Raw genomic sequence first — 10,644 nt, forward strand, 5'->3', positions numbered from 1 at the left:
TATGTTCATGAGCTCTGCATATTGGGTGTATTCATAATTTTTCTTTTTCTCTGCTTTAGTAAATATGTTGTTTATTGTGCCATATGTTTTGACTCCTAGTGAACCCAAAAACAATGCTTTCTCCACATCTGCTGCTTCAGGCCTCAAATCTAACTTCTGATTCAGATCCAAGTCTGACTATACATCTGTGAGGAAAACTGGAAACAATTGTGTATGACAAGGCTTCATCCTGCAGGCCGTTTTATTTGTCAGAAATGTCTTTGATCTTACTTTAATTGATGCTTGGTTTACAAGGCATAAAAGGAAATAAAACAAATTTATGAACAGGGTTATATTTCTGAAAAGGTGGAGAGTAAAATAAAATTATACTGTGTTAATCTGAGCCAACAAGTCTTTAACCATTGTTTCTTTGTACTGGGATGTTCATTTTAAGTAAGGAAGAAATAGTTATTAAATTAGATTTAATTCTCATTTTTTTCTGCAGCTGCCCTCATTTGTGAACAATTTCAGGGAAATCAAATCCAGACATCCTCTGCACCCACTTGCTTCACATAACTTTGTTTGTGAGAAACATTCTAATATTTGAAATCCCTTTTTACAGAAGTTTAACAGAAAAACCCTGTGCTTTGCAGAGATGGCAAAAGTACTCACTTTCCGTACTTGAGTAAAAGTACAGATACTTGTGTTAAAAAATACTCTGGTAAAAGTGGAAGTACAGATTAAACTTCTTTACTCAAGTAAAAGTAACAAAGTACAGGCTTGTAAATTTACTTAAAGTATAAAAGTAAAAGTAGAAACTTCTTTTTTCATGCAGTTGCCTACATTTTAAATGGATGTCTGCCAATAGGACTAGATCTCCGTTGTGTTCTAAGCTGAGGATGTAATTAAAGCCTGTAATAATACTCAGTTTATTTCACAAGCAAAACGTTAATAAGCAGGGCATTTTTTATTGTTGTTTTTAAAGCTTGAGATGCAAACATGAAAGTCCCAGCATACTGTACTCTCATAGATTATATAATCTGGAATTTATAAGAAATTGGATCTGATTTAATAAACTTTATGACCATTTCCAAAAGATCTAAACTGAACATTTTCTGTGTTTATTTATTTTGAGAGCAAAAATCAACCAAAACTAAAAGGTCTTTAATGCTGCTGGTAAAGATTCTCAGTCATCCAAGTCATAGTCATTCCAAAAAACAAAAACAAAAAAACAATCCACTGGACTTTGTTTCCAAGAGACAAGACATCCAGGAAGCTTTTTCAATTCAAAATGTCAGAATTAGCGTTGTGTTCAAAGGTTTTATAGAGTGGCCCAAAACAAAGCCTTGTTTTGGCTTAGAAGACAAATGCAAATTGAACCGGAAGAACGGGTCAGCCCCTTAGGAATGGGAAGTTGTTTGGGTTCTTTGTTAACCTGCAATACCTGATACTGGCCTGGCCTAACATGTGAGATGTTTTGGTCCCCTGTATGGGGGTGGGGGTTGCAATGATAGTGGAAATGAATCAACTCTATCGCTGCATTGTAGGTTTCAAATAATAAACATAGGTTTTTGTAGCAACCTTATGTGGCGAAATGGAAGCTACAATCACACATAAACTTTATCATCTTATGCTACATAAAGACCATGAAGCTCACTATGAACATGGTGAACATTATGGTCCACTATCCTCTGAAAAAAGAATAATAACATTTGGCCTATAGTGTTGTTTTTTTTTTTTGCAACATAAGGATTACCTAAAAAAAAAAAAAAGAAAACTTTCGTTTAGTTCAACACGGCCTAAGAGATATGAAGAAGTAAGGGATGCAATGATCTATATTATTTGTATATTAAAGCACTATTAAAGTAAAAAGAAAACAATCCAAAACACTCGAGAAGGCAGACAGCTGACACAGATGATCAGTCATTTGAGGTAAAAGTTTGTCACATCTCTTATTTTTCGCAAAAGCCAATAACCTCCCCACCTCAACCTGCTTCAGGAACATAAAGATAAAAGCAAATTCCCCTTCCAATCACAATAACACACATCAAGGTAAATTTCAATAAAATAAATATAAAAATTAATAGGCTAAAAACTTGCATTAAACAGCTAGTTTACCTAATAAGTGCACGGCTGAAAAAATCTGCATTGAATCTGATCAATAGTGGCAGCTGTGACATTTTAGCAGCTGTGACAGAAAACTTTCCGTCCCCCCAGCTCTGTTTATTTCAATGAATCAATGTATTTATAATACAAATTAAGAAGATTCTAAGGGCCCTTGACAGAGGTGGGGCCCAAAAGAAGAAGAAAATATATGTCCCACTGAATATTTCAAATATTTTTTAAAAATCCTGCAATAAAATACATTTTCTCTGTGTTCTCCCTGATTTTTCAAAATTATGGTGAAACAAAGCATGAATATATTGACCAACCCACCACCCCCTCTACTTCCGCATCCATTTACTCTGCAACAACATCTGCATGCCTCCACAGCTTTAGCTTCCTCTTCAGTGAAAACCAACATTAATACTATTTTCTCAGTGCTATTTGAGTCTTATTCCTCTTGGAATTTATTACTTTTTTTTAAATCACTGAATCTTAGACTTTTCTCTTGTATTTTCATGATTTCCCCAGGAGGTGCTAACTTCCTGAACCCATTTCTTTCTTGTTTACTCCTTGCACACATGCATGGTATCTCTGTTATTGTAAATCTACAAGAAGGCCTATGTTTACTAACAAACTGAGCAAAAAAAAAAAGCATAAAACACAAAAATAGCAAAAAAGATACTGAGCAGGACACATTAATCATGTTTAGGGGGAGTGGTGGCCTAGTGGTTAGGGCATTGCGCTCGGATCCCAGAGGTTCTGAGTTCAAGTTCCACTCCCACAGACTGCCACTCTGGGTTCCTGAGCAAGACATTTAACCCCACAGTGCTCCCCGGGCACCGCACAATGGCAGCCCATTGCTCCCCAAGGGTGTGGGTCAAATGCAGAGGTGAATTTTGTTGCTTTGCACTTGTAATAATGTAATGAAAATTTGAATTCTCTTCTATTCTTTAATCTTTCAGAATAGCATTGTTTAAAAACCAACATGCACAAAATGGCATTTAGGCTTTAAAATATGTCATGTGACTAATATGCCCCTTAAAACATGATGAGATAGTTGATAAACGTATGGTTATAATGCATTGATGCATATTTCTGCAGGTACTTCATATCCACTTATCGGTCAGCTGACAGATTTATTTTATCTCTGGAGAGCAGCAGTAAAATCTGAAACTAAGGTCAGATTTTTGCTAAACGGACCACAGAACTGTGCATCTGAGATGTATCAAAAACATCCTAAAAATAAATCTAAGGATGAAATTCACCGTCTGTCTCACATCAAAACACCAAACTGTCACCACAGGCGGTCTGCGTGGCTCAAAGGATCACTGAGTTTCAGTCAGTCCTCTCTATTCTCTGCAGGTGATTCTCTCTTCAGTCTGTTTAATTGCTGCTGTTGGGCTTCCCCTCTGAACAGAGTTCATGTCTTATGTTTTATATAGGTGTTTGTTTGTTTTTTTGTTTTTTTGTGGAGGCTACTCTATGAATAAATTGGTATGGATCGCTATTGATAAATTGCCAGTAATTACATCTTATTTGCTATATTTTAAAATATTTTCAAAACAAAAATTGCACAAATGGATTAGATAATCAAGCTTCATTTTTATTTAGACAAATTTTTAAAGAAAGTATCATGAATTTATTTGAAAAGAGACTTTAGACTTAGATATTGTTTTTTTTTCTTTAAAAAAAAACACCATCTACAATAATTTGTTTATCTTTTATTTACATATTTAAGAACTAGATGAATATTCTAGGAAATTTTCTTTTTTTTTTTACAAGGCATTTTGTATTGCTGGTTGGATCAAAATGATGACTAGAGCTTAAGAATAAATCATAATAAATCAAACAATTTAAAACAACAAAGACGCACAGGGCCGGGAGCACAGGCAGAGAAAACAGAGAAAACAATATATCCAGAGAAAAGCTACTCTGCAGGTAAAAGGAGGAATCCAGCAAAAAGCTATTTAGTAGTAGTAGCATATAAAATTGAATTGCTGTTGAGTTATGAGGAGATAACGTGAAAAATGAGGAAAGGAAGACAGAGGAAGGCAGACTAATTAATGGAGCTAAACAGCATTAAAATAATAATATTAACCCAACAGGAAAAACAAACAAGCATTTTGCAGAAATAATATTCAATACATGTTTGATACAGCATGTACTAGTCCAGGGTGCTTTGTTTAGCTGCCCAAAGCCATTTTTTACTCTAAGTCTGACAATAGCCAGAAATTAAACAGCATATTAGGCTTTTGTTGTGTTAATGTCTTTGAAAACAGCATCACTTCAGAATCTGGGCTTTCTTGCTATTAAATATCCAGTCCCCATTGTCTCCATAATCAATTATAATATTCAAACTGTTTTTAACTGAATAGATGAGGTACAAATGGAAAGCGGAATTTTCCCATGCTAGAAAGTCTCGGACTGTAGATGTAGAAACCCTAGAAGGCAGTGTACCAGGGAACTCAGGGGCTGATAGCAAACACAGTCAGAGGGCGGTTTGAGATACTAAGAGAACCTGTGAATCTTTTCCAGATGTGCATGTTTATATTTGAGTCCAGGCCATTGCCAACTTAGCTGAAGCCGGAGATGAGACTGGCCAAACATGCAGGTGTTCTCAATCAGCAATGAGCGGAGACTGGAACAGGACATAAAAAAAAGAGAAGGACAATTGAAAAGAAAGAAGGGTCAGCTGCCTGCAGCGGACTGGACAGCAGGCCGAGAAGAGGGCAGTCGAGCAATAACTTGGCAGAGAAGTGGAGAAAAACCAGCAGAATGGACAAGAGGGCAAAGATAAAGTCTTCAATCTGAAAGGATGAGGAGGACAGAAACCAGTGAGGTCTAAAGCAACAAAGACAGAAACAAGAAGCAGAACCAAGTATTTACTGATGTGATTTTTTTATTGCCATTGTGCCCTTTTGTAATTTATATCTTAGGGTTTTAGATTGGGAAATACTTCTATGAACCCTTACGCTACGTTCACTCAGCAGCCTGAAGTGACCAAAATCTGATTTTTTTGCCCAATTGCGACCTCTGCCTGATGTTTTCACCTCAGTATGAACAACACAGATCCGATTTTTTTCGGTGCAACCCCGGCCACTTGGCTATGTGGTCCTAAATCAGATACAAATCTGATGTTTTCAAATTTGACCTGTGTCTGAACGTCCAAGTCACATTCATTCAACCTCAACGTCATTAATAGCCAACAAAGGTCAATATTCTGCATCTTGTTATGCAGAAGTGGAAAAAACAACTGTTTCTTTAAAATCCTCAATTGGTTGTGTAACAACAGGAGTTAATGGCTATTAGTGGGAAGTCAGGTTCTGGTGAAGGTTTTTCTTAAGGGGAAGTTCTAATCTCTATAATTCACAGCATACAGTGCAATTGCATTATAAGGAATTGCTTCAGTGTCAATGACTCAATGAAATTCTCTCGGATTCCATAGTTTCCATATTTTTACAATTTAAAGGTCCTATATTATGTAAAATTTACTTTATAAACATTTTGTAACGGTCATGCGTGTCCTGAAGCCTATGTATGAGGTTCACAAATGAGAAATAATGTGTGCTAAAAATGTTCTGTTTATAAACCTTTCCCCTTGTGACATCACAAGGGGAAATAAACAGACCATTGGTCAAGCCTCTACCTTCACTGAACGTTTTTTTTTTCACTCTCCTACTCATCATCTTTATAAGCGTTACCACTGGTTGTCATGGTTGCGGGTTGAGGGCTTGCAGCCTTTGGGAGGACTGGGGTGTTAAAAGCCAAAACAGCTTGTTCAGAGGAGGGCTGAATGAGGAGTTATTGGGTACATGCTGTTTACTTAATCTTGGAGAAATTTTCCTGCACAAACGGCAAGAATGAAGTATGGGGGCCTCATTGTTAAGATTTTTTTATTTTCAAACGTAGCCTAATATGGGACATTTAACATATTTAAGTAAACTTGACTGATCTTTTTTTTTTTTCAAGAGAGAATGTGTTTTTTAATTTTTGAAGTGAATTGTCTTTATAGTTATTTATATAAATATGAGGACTTTGTTTTGTAAAGTCCATTGGAACAGTTTTATCGGGGAGTTTGGCCTAGTGATTAGAGCAGTGCTCTTGTGCTCTGAGAAGGTTCAATAAAGGTTCAATAAAGTTCTTTTTTTTTCTATAACAGTAAACTGAATGTAATTAAACTGAACTAAATTGAAGATATGCTTCATTTTTAATTTTTTTTTGAAGCCTTAGACAAGTTTTCGTCTAGGATTGCTAACGTTTGTGAATTGTCCAAGAAACTCCTCACAGCAAATGCAGGATATGTGTAGGAAGCAATGTGTGCCCACTGTCCTTCATGGTCGGAAGGGTGGGTTAATGGTGCTAGTTTTTGTGTTCTGCATGAACGCAAAACCTTCAATTTATATATTATCTGACCAAAGCATGTTCTTCCAAATGCTTGGGGCAAAGAATAAATAGGATTTTATGTTGTTTCCATCTATAATAAGCCAAAAACATTGAAGCTGGTGGTATTCTAAAATGGTCTACGAGGTAAAAAATGGTTTTGCATTGGAGGCCATCTATTCATAAAAATAGTTTCCTTTTTTTGGTGAAATATTGCCTAATTTAACCCTGTTTTATTATATCTAACAAATGTTTTTGCATAGACAGATTTTAAATGCACAACCCAGGTGGAGTTTGCCCCACAACCTTTGACCTTTGACTCACAAGTTGAGGACCCCGCTTTGGTCTGGATTCCAGCACAACTACAGCTTCAGGTTCAGTACTTGCACTTTGCAAGGTAATAACAGAGGGGGAGAATAAAGAATAAAATGCAGCCCATAAATAATTAAATTTGATAGCTTAGTTTTTGCTAAATATTTTACTACAATAAAATGGTCTGGTTCCTCTTGTCAGTCATCCAAATCAGAAGTTTACAAGATAAAGTTGAATAACTGCTCACAGCAGCTTCCCTCCATTCACCAAAGAACTTTGCATGTTACTATTATATGGGTCAAGACCAGACTGCGTGCTATAAACTCATATGGGTTAAACATCCTTACTAGGCTGAATATGCAGTCTTTAGTTTACAGATAAGAAACATTTATGAAACTCTTATCACTTCCTGTTTGCCTCACTGCAAACACGTGCCTGAAGAGGACATAAACACGTTTATAATGTTCACCATGATCCTTTTCACTGTGTGTCTGCGTGTTGACCTGTTTATAGAGGGTTCGGACTACAGCGTATCCAAGCAGATGTGGCAATATGTTCAGATCAGCTTCATGTTCTATTTTCACCTCCAACTTTCTTTCATAGTTTCAATTACATCTTTTACTACACTCTGTCATATTAACACTCATCCCGAGTTTTTCCTAAGGTTTCCATGTAACTTGAACTTTTTTCGCATTTTATCAAAACTCAAACCTAAGACTTCTGTGCTTTTAATTAGAATTTTAAGTGATACTCAATCACAAAGGAATGCATAGTTCTCTAGAGGAATAGGAATTATACTTGGTTTTTATTTATATTTACAAAGACATTTAACAAGCAGATCCCTGAGACCCAGGGATTTAGCCAGACACAAGGTGTGTATTTAAAAACTTTACTAAGAATTGTGGGTAATACATTTTTATTAATGTAGGCAGTCAGAGTGGTAGCAATCTTACGCTGGTAGATGGTGACTGAACCAAATTATGGCAGGGACAACAGACAGGCAGCTGGCTTGAGGAGGCAGATGAACCTGCAGATGACAGGCTAAACTGGCCAACTAGAGACCTGAAAAGGTAGTCTTTGAGTAGAGTGGATGATGACTGACAGGCAGGAAATAGGCTTTGAGCAGATTGCATGCAGGTAGAAGAAACTGGTGTCAGGCAGAAAGAGTCTGTAAAATGATCAGCATTAGAAGCTGATAACAATCCAGCAGAGGAGTGGGCTCTGTCACTGGACTTACTGGACCTAACATGAACAAGGAGACATTCTGGTGGGGAAAAACTGAGAGTGGTAGGTAGAATAGGCAAAGTAACAGCTAGGAGAGATGTAGGAGATTGGGAAAGTTGCAGGTGCATCTGCCAACCTCTAATTAGCAGAGTTGAGCAAAGAAGAAATTAGTAAACAGTCAGCCAGCCCAAAAACAAAGAGACAAGATTTAAGACTATCTATCAAGAATATCTAAGTCATATTGAGGACATCATTTTCTTCCTATATCTTTTTACAAATACTTTAAAGATACAGATATTATGCTTTTGAAAAATACTTCATTTTCATCTAATTTAGCCATTACACATTACTCCATCATATAAAATCTAAATGCTACATTAAAGTTTGTGTGTGAGATGTCAATCATTTTGAAAGCTAAGTATCAGCTATTTTTTCAAATGCTATTCCCACTATTACATATTGTTATGTTTTAGTATAGTCTAAGTTCCAACAATATTTAAAAAAGGAAAATCATTTGGAGGACTTTTTCATGACTTCGAAGTTTACACATTTTTGTTTCCTGTTGCTTAAAGGTTATCTATTGTATGAAGTAAAATTCCTCCACCTGCTTATCTGCGCCCAGCTCTTATTACGGCTCATCTGATCCACCTGCTTCAGTATCTATTTAACCAGCCTTCAACCAGTCATCAGTGCCGGGTTATATCGAGCCTGTGGTGAGAGGTTTTCATGTTTATATGTTTCTGATTACCTGATCCTGCCCCGTTTTGCCTCTAAACCTCTGAGCCTGCCTGTCTCCATTCTGATCTGTTTGCCTGACATGTCTTCTGACTCCTGCCAGATCTCTGCCTGTCTGTGTACCGAACCTGGAACTTTTTCCCAAATTCGTTCTGGATCCTTCCTCGGCATCTTTTTGAATCTCTGATCTCCTGGCTATGACTACCAAGCACGTTCTTGATACCGTCATCGCGTGGGCAGCCGACCGGCTGGAAGCAACCTCACCCTCTGCGTTCGGTATGAACTATAAGATAAGAGTTTGCTGCTTTAGACAGGTCATCTTTGTTAAAATTTATTTCCAAGGGATGAGATACCAAAACCTTAAATCAGAGACATAGAAGTTATTATGTAAAGTCCTAAATTATTTGATTTTACTTTTTTATGTGTGTTTCCTGTTTTGCATATAAAGTTCAGAGAATCTATGTCCCAGAGTTACATAATCGTCCAATAGATCTTAAATCTTAATTTATATCCTAACTTGGTGTTTACAGCTCTTCTTTATAAATGTTTTTTTTATGATATTACGAAAGTTACTTTTACAATTATAATTCAATCCTTTCTTATTGTTTCTATAATGTAGTAAATATCAGTGCAGATTCCAAGTCCTGGCAAAGTTAATCTTTTACGTGCAGAATAAACTGTTGAAACTGGAAGCTTTGGCAACAGGTGTACATAACACGACGTGCAAAATGACCAGGCAGCATTCTATGTTAGTTGAACATCTCAGACGAGAACTAACAAAGGAACAAAAAAAGAGTAGTATTACATTGGCATCAGAGGGTGTATGTCTGTCAATGAATAGCTAAATGAGCAAAAGATAGCCTGAAAGGTTACAGTTTAAGACCCTGTTAATCTGAATGTCTCACTACATCATTAAAGAAAACAGGTCAAACCAATGTTTAGTCTGCAAAACGTTTTATTGGTTTTAAGAGTTGAGGCAGCTTGAGAAAAAAAATGTCTCACTTCTCACTTCACTTCAGACATCAACGTCTGCAGAAACTCAATGATGAAACGCCTATAAAAGTAAAATTTAATTTCCTTTCCTAAAACTAGTCATTCTGTATGCGGTGAGGCCAGTTTGACCTCAGCGTTGACTGAGAGGCCGCTCCTTTACATTTAACTAAAAGTTGCAGCCTCCGACTTGGATCAATCAAGCATTAAGCCAATATTAATGCTTATTTAAGACTAATCTTTAGCTATTTGGACACAATGATAAGGTGTATGTTATGGTTAGTTAAGACAAGGCTTTTAAACATAGAAAAGCGTGAATTTTAAACAAATTAACTAGTACTATGAATATATTACCCCATTTATTTACCCTTTTGTATTATTAATAATACATTACACAGATGTAGGTAAAATAAAAAGTTAAGTGCTTTTTATACAACATGTGCTCGCTGTGTGCATGCTGCATGACTGGACCTGGGGTGAATGCAGTTTGTTAACCCTTGAGATTAACACCTAAAGATGTTGATAATTAACTCTGTTAAACCTTTCAATCATTAAGGCTAATCACAAATTACTCTGTAAACACTGCATGCATGCATGTGTTAATGTGCTGACATCAAGAAAAAGCTTTACAAGAGTGATTTAAAAAGTTGAACAGAAATCTTGGAGAGTTTTGTTTCAAGGAAAAAAGTCCGCCTGACCTTTGAAACATGTCACTGCACAGCTGTTTTTTTTTCTTTTCTTTTACAGTGTATATGAATTCAATGGTGTGGTATTAGTTTAATTAGCAGATATTCATTTCACCCCTCACACTATAACTAACGTGTAAGTCGAATTCAGCTGAAAGAAAATTACGGTTAGTCCTTATATCGTGGATTATCTGCCTCTGATTCCTGCTGTGATAAGAAGTATCAGTTCTTC

Source organism: Cyprinodon tularosa, unplaced genomic scaffold (genome assembly GCF_016077235.1).
Source record: "Cyprinodon tularosa strain WSP-4 unplaced genomic scaffold, ASM1607723v1 ctg333, whole genome shotgun sequence".
NCBI classification, from domain to species: Eukaryota; Metazoa; Chordata; class Actinopteri; order Cyprinodontiformes; family Cyprinodontidae; genus Cyprinodon; species Cyprinodon tularosa.